Source organism: Malurus melanocephalus, unplaced genomic scaffold (assembly GCF_030028575.1).
Source record: "Malurus melanocephalus ecotype Western Australia unplaced genomic scaffold, MMel_1.1 scaffold_603, whole genome shotgun sequence".
In the NCBI taxonomy this organism is placed as follows: domain Eukaryota; kingdom Metazoa; phylum Chordata; class Aves; order Passeriformes; family Maluridae; genus Malurus; species Malurus melanocephalus.
In genome coordinates this window covers 247876-263923 of record NW_026623835.1, presented here as the reverse complement: position 1 = coordinate 263923, position 16048 = coordinate 247876, and the positions used below count along the sequence as shown (strand labels likewise).

General features: G+C 46.2%; 1 protein-coding gene across 2 annotated transcripts in view; it reads right to left on the bottom strand.

The window, feature by feature from the left end:
- Positions 1-16048, bottom strand: part of MBNL3 (muscleblind like splicing regulator 3) — a 57633-nt gene that overhangs the window by 31484 nt on the left and 10101 nt on the right. The window lies entirely within an intron of this gene.

Genomic DNA, 16048 nt, shown 5'->3' with positions numbered 1-16048 from the left:
ATTGTAACACCCAGGGCAGCCAGACAAATTTAATTAAGGGTTGTTTGGGTTAACACAATCATCAAGGCAGAGGCAGCTTGGTAGCTACTGTGCCTCTTTTGTGATTTTGCTATAGTAGGTGCAGAGAAGAGCAACATGACTTCTGCAGTAACACTAACAGAATACTATCAAGCTAAACCAAAAAGTCAGGCTTCCTGATGTTAAAATGACTGTTGTAAGAAAAAAAAAAAAACCCAAACAATCTAACACAAACACCAATACTTTCAGAAGCTAGTGGCAACAATTCCAGAAACAACAGCAAAAATTCCCTGTTTCCTTGCGTGGGTTGCTTTTCCCCTCCTTCCCAACACCAGACCACTTAATTGGCCCTGACAACCAGACAGCAAGAAACAAAACTGTCTCCACCACTTCCCCAGCCGCACTGGATAAAATTTTAAAAGGACAGCTCTGTGAGGCTGCACCTCTGATCCACAACATKCAAGTAACTCCGAGATGCTGAGAGGTGGCAGTCACAGGAGGAAGAACTAAAACAATTTTCCCCCTTCATGCTTTTATTTGTCAAAAGTGATGCRTGTTACATCACTGAATCCTTCCCTCGCAATAAACATAAACACTGGCCATACCAATGGCTCCTAAAAAGCAAGAGATCACTGCTGTTATCACCGCAAATCAGCTGAGATCATCACTTAAATATGTATAAACTGTGCATGCTTTAACAGTGTTTGCAAGTAGACATAAGAAAATAAACATCAATACATCACTGAATAAGAAAGCTAGTAACAAATGTTGTCATTAAGATGAAATAGTTTCTTGAACAATAAGGTTTTTTCTCCCATGCCCCTTTCTTTTTTTGAATTTCTTCCTCAAGAAAGAGGCATACAGAAAACATGAAATAATTAATGTAACTTTATGCTTATTTATAAAACTTTTATGGAAAAACGGTGACTTTTTTGAGGAACAAATTCTTTGGAGCTATTCAGAGCCTATTAAAATAAGGCCAGACTTGGGTGCCAGAGAGCTGTTCCATGACAGATAATTAATAATGGTTCCTGCAGCCAGCAAAGGCGCAGGACCATCCATCATCCAGCCTGTCCCAGGCACTCTCATCAAGGGCTGGACACAGAGTTCTCAGCCTCAGTGTAATTAAATTTGCTTTCCAAAAGGGGCACATCAGGTGACCCCATGCACCTGCCCTGGTAGCAGGATCCCCTGCAGCAGAGCTGTAACCCCATAAGCAGGTCCACAAGGACACAGCTGATACACATGGCTGGGCAGGGGGGAACCTCTTGGGATGAACCCCTGATGCATCCAGGATGCTCTCCTGGGGATTCTTTAAGGCTTGTGCAAAAACACAGGTGCAATCAGTGGACAGACCAAGTACCAGTGCAAAAAGCCAGCACCGTGACCCACTGCAGGGGCTGATTTTCAATCCCCAGTCCAGCACCCCACGTTGCTGTAGAGCACCCTAGGATTTCCCAGCTTTCCTCTGTGTCATTTCCTCTGCCCCCCTTCCTGCTGGGGACAAYCCCATCACTGGGGAGAGGGCTRCAGAGCTTGACTGCAGCTTAAAAGGGGCTGTTTGACATGTGCCATGGGAACAGGCTCCTCTCTTCTCTGCTCCAAGGAGATCAGAGTTAAACAAAAGGCAAACAATTAAACGCAAGAAGTGAYGGGCTAAATCCCCCTGGACAGGAAAAATAACCACTTCCAAACTTTAGCAGCCTGGCTTTGTGAATGAAACTCTCTGCCCTGCTACTAAAAGAGGCCAGTGGCTCCCAACAACCCAAYTCAAAAAGAGGCTTTTTAATGCTATTGTTTTGGCTTCTCAGTAATCCAACAGCCCCAGATCTCCAGCAGSGAGTTAATTGCTCACAGGCCCTGAGGACATGAATCTTCATCACCAGACACTTTCTCACATCTGTGTGAAGCAGGGTAAAATGGCACCACAGCTGGCTGCTGCTTAGGCACCCAGCGCCTTTACAAAGGAAATAACTGCAAGGAGAACACTCATTAACCTAGGAAGGTTTGGGTCATCCTTCTCATGGCTGGGACCAGCCTCTCCACAGCCCTTCCCATCCCCTGGGACCTAGCCAGAGCCCAGAGTTGAGCCTCRGAGCATCTCTGCAGTGTCCCACCTSCACAGCTWCTGCAGGGCTGCTGCTGACCAGGGGCAGAGCCCACGGARCCACGGGCTGTCCATGGCCAGGCAGCTGCTCGACTCTCAGCTCCAGCCTCCACATCAGCCTTAGAAATTCCTCCTGACTGTAACTTGGCACAAATTTTGGGTTGGGAAAGCACTTATTTCTACCTAATTTGGAATAAATCTATGTAGATGTTTCTACACTGCAGGAATGGAGAAGATGAAAAAAAGAACTACAATTTTTTGTAAACAATACTTAYACAGTTGACTTCAACTTGAAAAGGACTTTGCTATTTCAACTGAAATTGTGAATATCATTGATACCAGCAACCCCAGCTTGGTGTGAAGCTTTGTTCTACTTTTTTTCTCAAAGCAGTTTGTTTAATTCCAACAGGGGGTTCTACAAACAGAACATTTTTACTACCAATAAAAAACCACTATGCAGCACGAGGCCTTGGTCCYGCAGACAGAGCCTGTAAGCTGAAACCACTGCCCACACAGTGCTACTGGCTTCAAGGACACAAATTTATAAGAGATAGAGCTGTGCAGAGAAAGGCTGTGAAGTGCTGTCAGTCAGGCCTTGGAGGGCTCAGACAGACTAAATGAATCACTGCTACACTCAGATTCAGATCCATACCTTTGGTCTAACTCCTCCTCGCCAACATTTTGATCCTGAGCACCACCAACCACTGTGTTTCACCAGCGTGGATTGGAAGCCACAGCTGAGTTGAGCTGCCCTCTCCAGCACCACAGTAGGTTCTTCATCTCTCAGACAATGAATTTTAGGAACTGATGATGTGACAGAGTGACACAAAATGTTCCCAGTTTAGACATCCTGCTATGTAACAACTTCCAARATGTCTCACTCTATAGTGATGGGCACCACCACCACCCCTGAACTCCAACACTGGTGGGGGTGAGCCCTTCTTCTACCCTTCCATCACAACACCCACAGTTCTTGGTACTTCCCAGCAACACACACACTCTTCAAGACCAATTTCAGCTCTACAAAAGCCGCCAGAAGGACAAAGGAACTGCCATTTTTAACTCCTCAGTACCAGCTGCAACACAGCAGGGAAAGCAACAGGGAACTGGTAGCAAATCTGCTGTGTGGATACCAGGCTGGGGCCAAATAAGGACAATCCCATTTTATACCTGTGTGGTCCAGGAATATAAGATGAGAAAATATAACAGGAATCAGCTCCCCAAGTTTTAGATGAGCATATTTATGCTACAAGGCACAGCTTTCCTGCAGGGACTAGCTGTGGCTCCAGCACATCAAAAACTCAGCATAAAACACAGGGCTGTGCACAGAACTGAGACATTCTCCAAGCCAAGTACTGCACCAAAAAGCACCATCACAGCACCWGGAGTGGTCACTGCACGTGTCAGGAAGGGGCCTGGTGCTCAAAGACTAATCTGTGTTGGTGAGCAGTATGCTGAGCCTGCTGGCACCAGTACAGCCATCCTCCTGGAAATGGAAATAWGAAATTTGCTGCTGTCAATTTAGCCTGAGTACCGACTCCAGGGCAGGCACATTCCCACCCTGTCCCGGGTGGCACACAAGCCTGCAGCCAGGGAATCACCACCCAGTAACAGACTGCTGCTGGCCTTGGTAACATGCTAAATATAGCTGTGTTTTCTGGCTCCTCGCAAAATGGAAGGAGTCTGAAGGACCATATTCATCAGCTTCTTTGCCAACTACAGCCAGGAGGGAAAAGCATATGGACTGCACTTTCCAAGGCTTGAAAAATGGATATTAAAAATAAATCATTAAAGGATTTTATAAAAGTATCTTCTCCCCATTTCTTCCCACACACTCCCCCACCCTTACAGTAGGCTGCTGGCATGTGATTGACTCTGTGTTGCCAACTTAAGTCATGCTGTGATGGCGTATACTGTAAATGGCTGGCATCTGACACCAGCTAATGTGACAGCAGCTTGCACTGCAACAAAGCCAGCTGCTGGAGTGCAGCATYGATGACAGCACACTGAAATCCAGCAGAAAAACCTGCATTACACCTGGCTGTGTGGAGTTTGCACCTTGTCATCTGCATTCTAACTTGGAGGGAAGCAAGTAAGAGCATTCTGGGTACTGCACCAGACTGGATGAACCTACCCTAAGCATGCTGTACAAATTCTCTCTTTCCTGGCTGCTGAAGAGAGTYGAATTGTGCTGCAGAAACAAGGCTTCCAGCACGAACCCCAATGCTTGCTCTCGTGTGTGCACCAGTAATGAAGCTTGTTACAGTCTTGTTAATCCCAGAGTGAGGGGTTCCAGGCACACATTTCTGGTTTTAATGACTGCACTCTATGTCCCGTCAGTCATCAGYAGTTCTCATGTGAAAATCTTCAAGCTAATGCGGCTTTTCACACACTGGAGGCTGCAGTAGGTTGGTGCCCTGACTGTGCAGTCTTTTCCACAGACACTGATGACATGTGCAATGACTGACAGCAAGAAGAATGAAAAGAGACCAGGCAGGAAAGGATTTCCATGTTGTGCACAAAACCAGGCACCAAAACACAGCTTGTCTACATAACTTCTCTCTGCATGAACCAGCAGATTTCCACCTCCCCAAGAGGAACTCAGTGGGGAGGCACATTCAGAGATGCRCTGGCCCTGCTTACTCAGTGCCTGTCGCTCCAGTGCTGAGGCATGAAACRCTCTCTGCTTCCCATCCCACTCACCACATGCACACAGAGGCTCTCTCCTGGCCGTGGATTCTCGTTCCTGCCAGCCTTGCATGGCTTTCTCATACACAACACAACCTCAACCACCATGGTGTCTGCCCCACACTTGCAGGGCAGGCTGCAGAAGTGTCATAAAATTTGAATTTATTTGCCTCCCTACAGCAGTGGGAGGCAAAAAGAGGGAAACTCRGGGCTGCATTGCTGCGACCATGCAGCACAGCTAAGAACATGTACTGAGCAGCACATGCTGCTCCAGGTCTAYCCCACTGCCATCTGCTCTCCAAGAAAAGACAGATACTGGGAGGCAGATCTGGTATCTGGTAATGCTCAAGCTCTAAGTCCTTCACTCATCTTATAAGGACTTGCAGCTTCAAAGCTACCCTTCCAGGACAGCAAACCTCCAGCTAGGAGTACTGTCCATGCACCAGCTCTACTCAAGTCCTCTCTGCTCATTACAGCTTGTCCCTAAGCAACCTGGTCCAGGGCTGAGCAAGCAGAACACTGGCTGGAKAGAGTGGCTCATCCAGCCACCTCCAATGCTGCACCACACTCTTCTTTCTACACAGGTAGAGAGCTGCATTGGAGGAAGGGAGATAGCTGTCCATCTCACTGCTGGATCAAACGCCTTCCACAGGCAAACAACATCAAATAGCATGGAAATACCATGTTTTCAAGTGAAAAACAAAGGAGGCTGAAGCTGACAAGTCAGTCTGATCATTAGCGAGTGTWATGGCTCAGATAGGTGTTCATGCAGCCCAGCTGTCACTCGCTGCAGTTCAAAGCCAGCCCTGAACACMCCTTATCTGCAAGTTCTTTCTACAGTTTAATGAAATTTCAGAAATTATGCTGCTGAGTCAGTGAGAACTGCAACCTTGCAACCTCCCTTGAACATTGACCCTGGCCCAATATATCAGGTAACTTCYGCTTAAGAGCAATGCTCCTCTTCTAGCAGTGCTGGAGCAGCTCACTTTCACTGAGAAGTTTTGAAGTGTAATTATGTACAAAACACTCTTTGARTATGTTCTCATGGAAGGCTGCTAGCCCACCTACAAGCATCCTAAAAGGCAGGTCTAGAAGAATGTGATGAAGTGATACATCTCCCCATTGCCCACACAGATCACCTATTTTCTTCACACCTATTACTTGTGCATTTCACAGACGTGGGACTCCAACACATCAGTCTCCTACAAGGGGATTTTCATCTGCAGTTTTGCTCCTTCTGCAACAGAAACCTAAAACTTCTGGTTCAGGCCAGAACAGGAATTATTCCCTTCCTCTTTGAGGACCTGCCCATACTTAAAGGCCTTGTTCACATCTCCCCCTCTTCCTTAAATCTCTCAGCTCCAGACTATGCAAACCACCCTCTTTCAACTCTCCCAGAACGATCTCCAAGATTTTCCTCAGGCTAATCCCCCAGTCTCTGCTGCTGCAGGTACCTGTGGGCACTGATCAGTACTGTGCAGGTACACAGATTTTTTCTCATGTGCTACAGATGACAATGCTGCTTTTACATCCCTGTGTGGGGTTTTTCTTTCCGTCTAACAATGTAACATTTTTTKATTCACTCTCAACAAGCCTTTTCCAGAACTACTCCAGACCCAGCTATGCTGCACCCTGTATGAGGCAGCTGATTCACTCCGACGCTTATTTCATACTGCTTTTATTGAACCCGCTCGCTTTTTTATGGATTACTTTCCCAACCTGTCAAGACTATCTGCAACTCCACATCTGGTTCTCTAAAGTGTCTGTAGTTCCTCCCAGCTCAGAGCACCCTACCAATTTAGCAAGCACACTCTCTCTATTCCATCATTCAAGCAATCAGAACAAACCAAAACTGTACAGTTCTGCCAAGCACATCCTATGCTTTGTTCCTGTCTTGTTTGGAAGTGGATTTGTGCTGCATCAAAGACTCCCAAACCTAACACCAGCACTCCATCCTCCCTCTTTGAAATAACTCATCTCAAAGGTTTTCCAGTTGTGCTGCTTTTTCTGCTCCTATTGGGGCAAATGTTGGGATTCTGGAGAGTCTGTGCTCTGCGCCCCACCTACACCAGCAACCCTGCTCATACAATACTGGGTACAAAGAAGCTGGTGGTCTAAAGTTACTTGTAACAGCAATAAAAAACAAACAGCTCAGCTGGCTGCTGACATTTTTCAAATGCAGGTGTAACACCCATTTACAGAGAGCCCAGAGGCTCCTGCTATGGCGAGGATCCTGCTGTGAASGGATCACAGAGGAAAAGAAAAAGCAAAATGTATCTTGTAGTTAGCATTACCAGATGGCAATCAGCCTGGAAGGGAAGGGAAGCAACACAGACTTCCTTCCATACAGAAGCTTCAATTTCAATGTGTGTGAATAAAAATGTTAGAGTTAAGGTTAACCTGGTAGCTTCCAGTTATGGATGACACAGACCCTGTGAAATGCATGTTCCAGCCAGGAAAGAGTACAGTCAATGAATACAGAATTTGCTGGAAATAGAGCTCAATCAGTCCATWAAAAAAGCACAAATCACAGTTTTGCAACATTTCTAGGATGAGTTTTGCCAAACTTCGAAATTCCCACTTTTCAGTCTACAGAGCCACCTCCCTGAGCCTGCACAGACAGATGAGAAAAAAAAAGGGTAAAGAATATCCCAGGTGTTATTTTGGTCCAGCTCAGCTCCCTTGCAATCATTCGAGAATCCTTTGCAGATTTTATGCTGTTCTGAACGATGCTCTGAGCTGCAGCAGCAGCATGTCAGCTCTGACCCAGGGCTGSTCAGGTGAACAGGGACATGTCTTTTGTCAGGGTACAGAGGACAAGAGTCAGGCCTGCCTTTCCACACAGCTTCAGTGGAAAAACCAGAAYAGCTATCACAAGCTCCCAGGGCTACCAACGTTCCCAGCACTCTCAAGGCAGCCCCAGCTTGTCACTAAAACAGCCAACTGAATTTCATGGCTTCAATGAATGTTAGGTCAAGCCCTTTCTGAGCAAGCYTAGACTTGATTTTGACTGAAATGAGTGAACCTTGATGTTTTGCATGATTCCAAATGAAAGCAGGTGACATCTGGCAGCCACAACAAGAGTTTCGGGTCCTTTTGAACTGAGAGCTYAAAGCAAAGCTCAGTGGCACGTGCAAGTGCAAGGCAGCTTGAAAACCCTCGGAGCACACCAAGCAGACACAGTGTTCACCCCACTGATGGGAGGCAGGTACATTTTGCACAGGTCTTGTCTGCCCCTGGTGCATTTTGCACAGCCCCATCCTGCCTGATTATCCTTTCCCTACAGCTGTGGGGCAGAGCCTTGGGAAATCAACCCACGTTTGAGCTTAAAAAACCCAAAATGTTACATCCTTCTTCAACTTTAAAAGAGCAGGTCAGTGAAATACAACCACTTCAGTCCACCTAAGGTCTAGCTCTATTTCCAGGGAGTTAGAAAAATACACAAGGAATGGAAAGCAGACACAACAATCCCTGGCTCTRAGACACTGATGATGCTCTTCGGCCTCCCCACATGACTGTTCTGCAGGGATATTTTTGCTTTGCAGGGAAGATGGAAAGAAGGACAGAAGGCAAAAAAACGTCAGCATTATTTTGCAAAATGTTTTCAAGTCCAACAGCCAGCTGAGACTGCTGAACAAACACMGCAAAAACCCGTAACACTTCCATCCCTTTGTCATTGCAGCCTTTGTCTGTGAAAGCCAACCTCTACCCAGACACAAAACCACGCTGTAGGGACTGTGCTGTGTGCCACTGGTTCAGGGGGATGTGCTGTGCTGACAGCCTCTCTCCCATCACAGGACTGGAAAGCTGCCCCTTGCCACCAACACAGGATGACCAACCCGTGTGGCCATGCTGACAGGACTTTGGTCATCTACCTATTGCACAGCTGGACAGGTCAYCACCAAAACACAGATGAGACACTTTGCCCAAGCAGGGGACATGCTTCCCATCACAGTTTAGCAGCTGAACAACTACACCATCGTATTAAAAAAGTACACTGAGCACATCACACCAGACTAAGAGAGTCATCAGGTGCAAATGCTGGGAACAAACATACACAGCATGGCCAAGCCCTGTTGCACACACCAGTCCTTTCAAAAAGTCTGTATAACAGTGCAAAGCACTTGGACAGGGGGGTTTGCRAGATCAGATGTGCTCTGCTGGAATTCAAACACACTTATCTAGGACTCGCTTAAAATCTGCAGCCTCAAAATGCTTGTCAAGCTTGTTTTTGTTACACRGCTCAAACCAGAGCAGGAGACAAAACAAAGCAGAGAGCAGCRTTTCTATGTCCTCGTCTCCCTTTTTGGTAGCACCTTAACTGGTGACAGCCACTCACAGCCATTGCCAATCACTTCAAACCCCTGACCTCGGCAGGCAAACCCAGCTCCAGAAAGAAACGATGGCTTGTTAGCACAGAGCTCGATTATTAAAACAAGTACTATCACCCTGACATTTTAAAATATATTTTAATTAGAAACAGGGGGGACATGCAACTACTGCATTCCAGTAGACTCTAAGCAGCCACAGGCACTAGCCTAAATTCCCAAATCTTTATTCACCTGGCAATTAGGGAAGCTGAGAGCTGCTGTGAGTGAAGTTTTACTTTTGCACATTGCTGAATACAGCAATGTTCCACTGCGTTTCCCCAGGACAGCACAAAGAGGTCGTGGCTGTCCTCCTGCTTTCATGCAGGATTTTCATTCCAAGCTGTTTGTTATACTTGAAGGTTCTTAAAAACTCGGGAGCAGTTATTTTGTTGGGGAAAAGCCCTGTAGCTCCTTCATTATATTTTTACATCTTGACAACTCTTTCCAGCTCTGTTCCCCTGCCAAGCTCTCTTCTTTGAGGCCAATGGCATGCTCTGTTATGCTCAATGAAAAAAGTGTATTGATTTTAATGTTTTTGGTTTGTGGAACATTTTTGCTTGCTCCAAGCAATGGACAGTGTTTACCAAGTCCAAGAAATATATATTCAAAGAGTATGGCACTGTCAAAGTGTATTTTTTGAGCTGTAGAGCCATAGAGCAGAAAAACATGTTTATCTGAGAGATTGCTGTTATTGGAAGTAGTAATCTCATGCCACAAAAGACAGGAATAAAGACTTCATCAAGCTCTTTTCTTTTGTACCTACCAATACATTTCGATTACCCTGCGTTTGTGAACCGTATCAGTCAGAGTTCTGAACTGAGCATTTTTAATGTCTTCCAAGTATTATTCCACTACTCTCCTAGGTTCAGGAATGTTAAAAGCACAACAAAATAGGCTTTTTTAATACAGTATTGAAAACAGGCTCTCGAGACAAACAAGACTTTACAGACCTGCCTGGCCACAGACCTGCTGAAGCAACTGATCAATAACAATTACAAAAGAAGGCATTTGGTGTCCAGTAAAGAGAACACGTTTAGAAGCATATTTAGTCTTGGGACCACAGCATGTAGAGAGTAGGATATGGAGTAGGTGACATCCTGCAATGTTAATATTCTTGTGGGTTTCAATGTGGGACTATTTTGAAGTAAAAAAAAAAAAAATCAATTCTATCTGGAAGATAGAAACACTGGCAAGTCATTGATTTTTCTTCTATAATAAATTATAAAAAAAAGCCCATGCCACTCTCTGAAACAATATTGCACAGGTAGTGTATTAAAAAAAACACCATGAAACCCCACAGAAAAACAAACAAAATTAAACTTCACATATGTCTTCTACCTTGGATCTCCCTCAATTGTGTCCCTCCCGATTGCTATTATACCAGGCCAGCATTTGAAAACACCAAGCACAGTTTCTCTTGTCCCTTAAACCATCTTTTCATTGTAAATCCCATAATCCAATTCTATAACTTTCACCAGCTGAATCTRTCAAGGTCATATGGAAAGTTGATGCTTCTGACCTTCCTCTACCTACAGTGTCTGTTGAATATTACAATTGCAGCTGGCAAACCACACGTWGACAGAACCAAGCAAAGTACATTAAAGCCCAGGAGAATAAATGTTAAAGTACTGTGTTCATGAATACAAATATCGGACGTGTGACCACCTCTGACAGCCTCACTCCTCAAGTTTACACAAGGGAAAAGGCAAACAGGGAAGAGCAGAGATTGATAACCAAGCATCCAACCCAAACCCTCCCTCCTGTCCTGCAGAGGGCAAAGTCATGCTCAGAAAACCTCATTCTCACCTTTTTGAAAAGCAAAATGAAATGGCAAATAAAAGGATATGGAAGTGGCTGGGATTGGCTGGGCTTTTTTAAGAACTTAGCAGAATACAACCATTTACCAACCGAGGATTAGCATAATTTTTATTTGTGTTATTGCTTTGCTCAGAAAGCAACAGCTTAATGGGCACAAACAGATTTCTGGTTTTTAGAASACAATGAAAAAACTTCTAAAAAAATTAATTCCATCTGGACGAACAATTTTCAGGGAGAATCTTCAGCCTGGAAAAAATAACTGTGCAGGATGTGCTTCAGCCTCAGCTACTGTGGGGCTGCCAGGAGATGATGCAGCAGTGCCCTGAGCAGAAAAGGATGTGGCTGGGCTCTGCCAATCTGGCTTTCCACCCTTCAGGTGGAAACACCAAGMTATGTCAGAACATGACATGACAGTCCCTCTGTGCAACAGCTTAAGCCAACAAAGGAGGTGACTGCAGGGCAACAGCAGATGCAGCGATACAGGAGGGTGATGGCCTCAGCTGCCACCACAGGATTTGCTCCCTGACATCTGTCAGAGCCAGGGGCCTGATGTTCCAAGGCACAGGACATCTTTCTGCTCTTGGCTAGGATTCACCCCATGGCAGAGAGCAAAGCCAGCTCGCCCTGCTCCTCACCCTGATGGCCCACTGATGTCCCCAGCTATTTTCTCTGGCTACGGTTCAGKTCATCAAAGACCAAGCTTTGCCCTCGTGCTCCTGTTTCAGCCACACGTGCCAGGCTAATTTGTGCACARCAGCACATTTCCCCTCTGCTCTGGCTTTGCAGAGAAGCTACCACGCAACCAGAAAAGGGCTGTGTGCCATCAACTCCACAAGCTCTCACTCATCCCTGAGCAAGGACCCCAAAGCTTTCTGGTCCATGCCAGGCCTCAGATTTCATGCCCACATTATAATGAACTTGCTGTTGGTCAAAGGATTAAAGGTGCAGATACAAAAAGTACCTTCAAGAGGGTTCCTGCAGCCTGCTAGGCACAGCAGGCAAGGACCACACATCACACACGGGCCTTGGCTTCCACAGAGGACATTCAGGCCAAGTGACATTGAATCACAGCCCTCCATCTAGGAGGCAGCAAGGCTTGAAGAGAAAGGAAGAAAGAAAAAGAAAGAAAAAAAACAAGCAAAAGTAAAAAGAAAGCCCGCCTTGCCCTAGGCAAATATTYCACCTCGGTCAGCTTTTGCAGACTGATCTATTTAGTGAGTTGTTTATCACAGCCAGTAATATACGCACATTTAAGTCACAGAGGGAATTTTTCTCCTAAAAAATACTTTCAGAAGTGTTCTTGAAGCAGCACCTGGCACTATGATATGTGACCAACATTTGCTACCATCTCAAGTGAAAGGGAGGTTAAGGCAGTGTAAATGTTTGTTAGGAGCTGAGCCCTTGGAGAAGAACAGCAAGCTGTRGTGGCAACAGGACAGACCTTTTTCCATGGGGGTAAACAAGATGGGCTCACAATACCAAAGATAATACACTGACATCTCTATGGGCAAAAGGAGAATTTGGCAATAACAATTCTGGGGTAAAACTGCAATTAGCGAGACATATCTAGGTGCAGTTGACATGCACTAGTCACAAGTGCCACACAGGCAGCCAGCTTTAATGAACACGATGTCCAGTTCTATGCCAACATCTGAAAACCTGTTAATACACAATGGATTTATTACAACAACCTTGGCCAGAGCAAAACTCCTACCTGTTGTAATTACAACACTCCTCACAGATCCCTGTTCCCACAGTCTGTTACCCAGTCTGGTGAGGGTCTGTGCAGATTCACAATCCGGACTTCACTCAGCCAAAGCAGATCCATGCTCTTGTTCCTAACTATGCACACTCAAGTAACAAACCCTTCCCGGGAACAGTAAGCCAACACAGAGGCTGYAAATCAGATTGCTCAAGGCAGCTTTCTGCTCACCCTGTATTCCATGCTGACCTAGATGCCCAAAATTCAGGGTGTCTAGGTCTCTATGCCGACACACAGCCAAAGACTCTAAATCTAGCAAGAGTTGTCTGCTTTCTCCACGTGATGCAAGGAATGGGGATTAACTGATACTGGATTTTGTAGAAACCATGACTTCAGCTGCTGAGAGGTTAATTCCGTGTAGCTGCTGATGAGATCTGTTCCCTTGCCTGTAACAAGAGCCGTAGGACAGGACACTGAAAAGGTTGTATGCCTAGTTAGATGTACAGATCCACTTTCTCCTGTGGGATGCAACTTTTGGCCTGACCTAAATTCTCCTCTGAGCAGCACTGGTGTAAGTGCCAGAACAGCTAAGAAAGGAATGTGTCCTGCGTGTGCATACATGTGTGTCTGTCTGTCTGTCCCAGCTGACCAACAGGAATGGAACTGATCAGGGCTTTCCTTTCATTCGCTTGTTTTGGAGTTCGTGTTTTTAATAACCGCCAGATATTATTCGCTTATTTAGGGTTTGAGAGCACAAGAGAAAAGCTGGGGGAGGCAGAAGCAACTAAAGCATATCCATGTGGATGTGCTTGCTTATTCAGACTTGAGGCACAAAAGCAAACTGATCAAATTACCATGGGGTTTTTCTGTCCTTCCCATATTGCTGCTCTGTTTTCCAAACTCCTGCCCTGAACTGCTTACCCTTGTCCCTCTCACCAGTGCAGYACAGACTGCCTGAGATGCGCAACCTTTTGTAGATGAGGAGGAATGCAGGGGTTATTACCTTTCRGAGGCTGTTTTCTATTAGAAAGCAATCTTAAACAACATGACTTCCTTAGGCAGCAGACACCTAACCTCATGCATTTTGCTTTTACTGACAAGAGATACCTTCAGATGCAGCACAATCTCTTCCTAAAAGGGCAACAAGAAAAAGACTTTTCACTGCCCTCACCGGGCACAGTCAGGATGAGTCAGCTGCAATGCAAATGGTCATTTGTTTTTAGGTGGGATGGGCCCATATAGATGGGGGTAGGAGGGATTGGAGGGATTTTTTTCTGCAAGGAAGAGTGACCTTTCTTGAGGACATCTGCAGTCTCTCTGCCACGTGAGAGGAGTAGCTGCAAAGAAGCTCCWGGGTCATTAGCAAGTCTGGAATGCAGCAGGACCGGTGCCTACGTAAGCGAACACTCCAACACTAGAAAAAATGCTCTAACTGGTTTAAACTGAGATAGATGGACTTCTGATAGAGCCTCGGCGGAAATCCCTGCACAAACTTTTCTTCAAGTGCCTCTAATACAAGCCAAGAAAGAAAAATTAAGAAAAGTGCTAACACTTTTCCTCTGATTGGACTCAGCAAGGAAAGGACGTTTAAAATCATTCTCCAAGAATYAGCACGATCAAAACAGAAAAAAAGCCCCAATTTTGAGTAGTGTTTTTGTCCTACCTAATGTGAGCTCTATTCCAAGTAAAGACTTCTAAAGATTTTATATTACTGTGGACTCTTCAAAAACCCATGCAGAGAAGCACAAAACAACAATGAAAATCCTCTTAATTCAATCTGTGCTTTATCGCACAAGGCCGCAGCAGGGGATTTCTGGCTGTGGGAATACAAATACTCATCAATGCTACAGCTCAGGGTCCTGCTCCAATTACTACCCAAACACAAAATGAGACAGTCCCAGCCTGAAGAGTTTTCAGTCTAAATACACCAGACTTCGTGGAAAAACCCCAGGCAGCCAGGGGAAGCCTCAGCAACACCCAGACTGCATTCCAGCTGCTCTGTGCTGGGCTGCTGCAGCTGTGATGCCCTTGATGCCTCCCCGCAGCCTGCCCATCCCACCTCTGCATTGCTAGCTAAAAGTGATCCTGCACATTTTGTCTCAGTCGCCAAGGGATTTTTCTCCCTGCCTCAACTCTCCCAAGGATGGTGCAGAGCAGTTTGAGTGGGCTGTGYGGGGTAATCCGTGCCCTGCTGTGATGTGCCAGCCAGTAGATGCTGGCAGGGCTGGCAGTGCCGGGTGGTCGGTGTCCCTGCCACATCCCTGAGCTCCCCACTCCTATGGGAAAGTGCTTCCCCAGACTCACCCCCACYTCCTTCCCTCAGGGTCATCCCTCGCAGCTCAGAGAAAGTTTCAGATATCTCTGTCTTGCTTTTATCAACCCTGATGGCTTCCCAGCTCCAAGCACTGGAGTCACTCAGCTTGCCTGCCTTGTTCCAGCTCSCACCCTGCAGCACATCACCGAGGTTTTACAGGCAACAGGACTGACATAGCAGGGAGTCAAAGGCTGCAGGGAGGTAACCATGATTACCTCTTCATCTGCAAGTGAACCAGATGCACCAAGAAATAAAAACGATTGCTGAAGCAACAGGAGAAGAGAGCAAGAGACTTCCCGAGCTGCCTTGTACTGTCTCTGCAGACACCACAACAGGGACAAAGAGGACAGGGSAGCTGCAGGAGGGCTTGGGGACAAATAGGCCCAGAGGGGAGGAGGAAAAGGAGCAGAAAGAAGAAACAGGGCATTAGAATAAGGCTGCAAGTCTTGCACCCTGGGAGCAAGATTTGGGAGGGTTTCTGCATAAGCAGGAGCATCTTTTAACACCTTCCCCTACAATATTCGGGAAGGAGCAATATTCCCTCCAAAAACTCTGTCTTGAAAATCCGCTGATTTATGAAACAAGATTTCTTCACAGGCAGCAAAGAGCTTTCCTTCCTACAGCTGACCTAAACCACCATCATCTCTGCCATACCTGGATGACCTTCCAAGCCCTCCTTGAAGGCTCMTCTACATATATGGCTTTCAACTCCCCACCACCCTGACCACTAAAGTGCTACTGCAYGGGCTGAAATGTCCAACCCCATGAGGCTCTTGCTTTCTCCTGGCAAACTCACCCTGGGCTCGCTATCTGCAGCATCACGTGGAAGGGACTCTGGGAGCAGAGCCCAAGCACTGCACGCAGCACAATACTGCACAAACTGACCATTTGGGATCAAGCAGCACATAATGGCTGCGAGCCTTACCCATGCTCTGATCCTTCAGGAATGGACAGCAAGAGGAAGAAATGTTGATCAGGGGGATCGGCCAACACGGCTGGGATTACATGCTGAGGTTTTGTATTCAAACTCT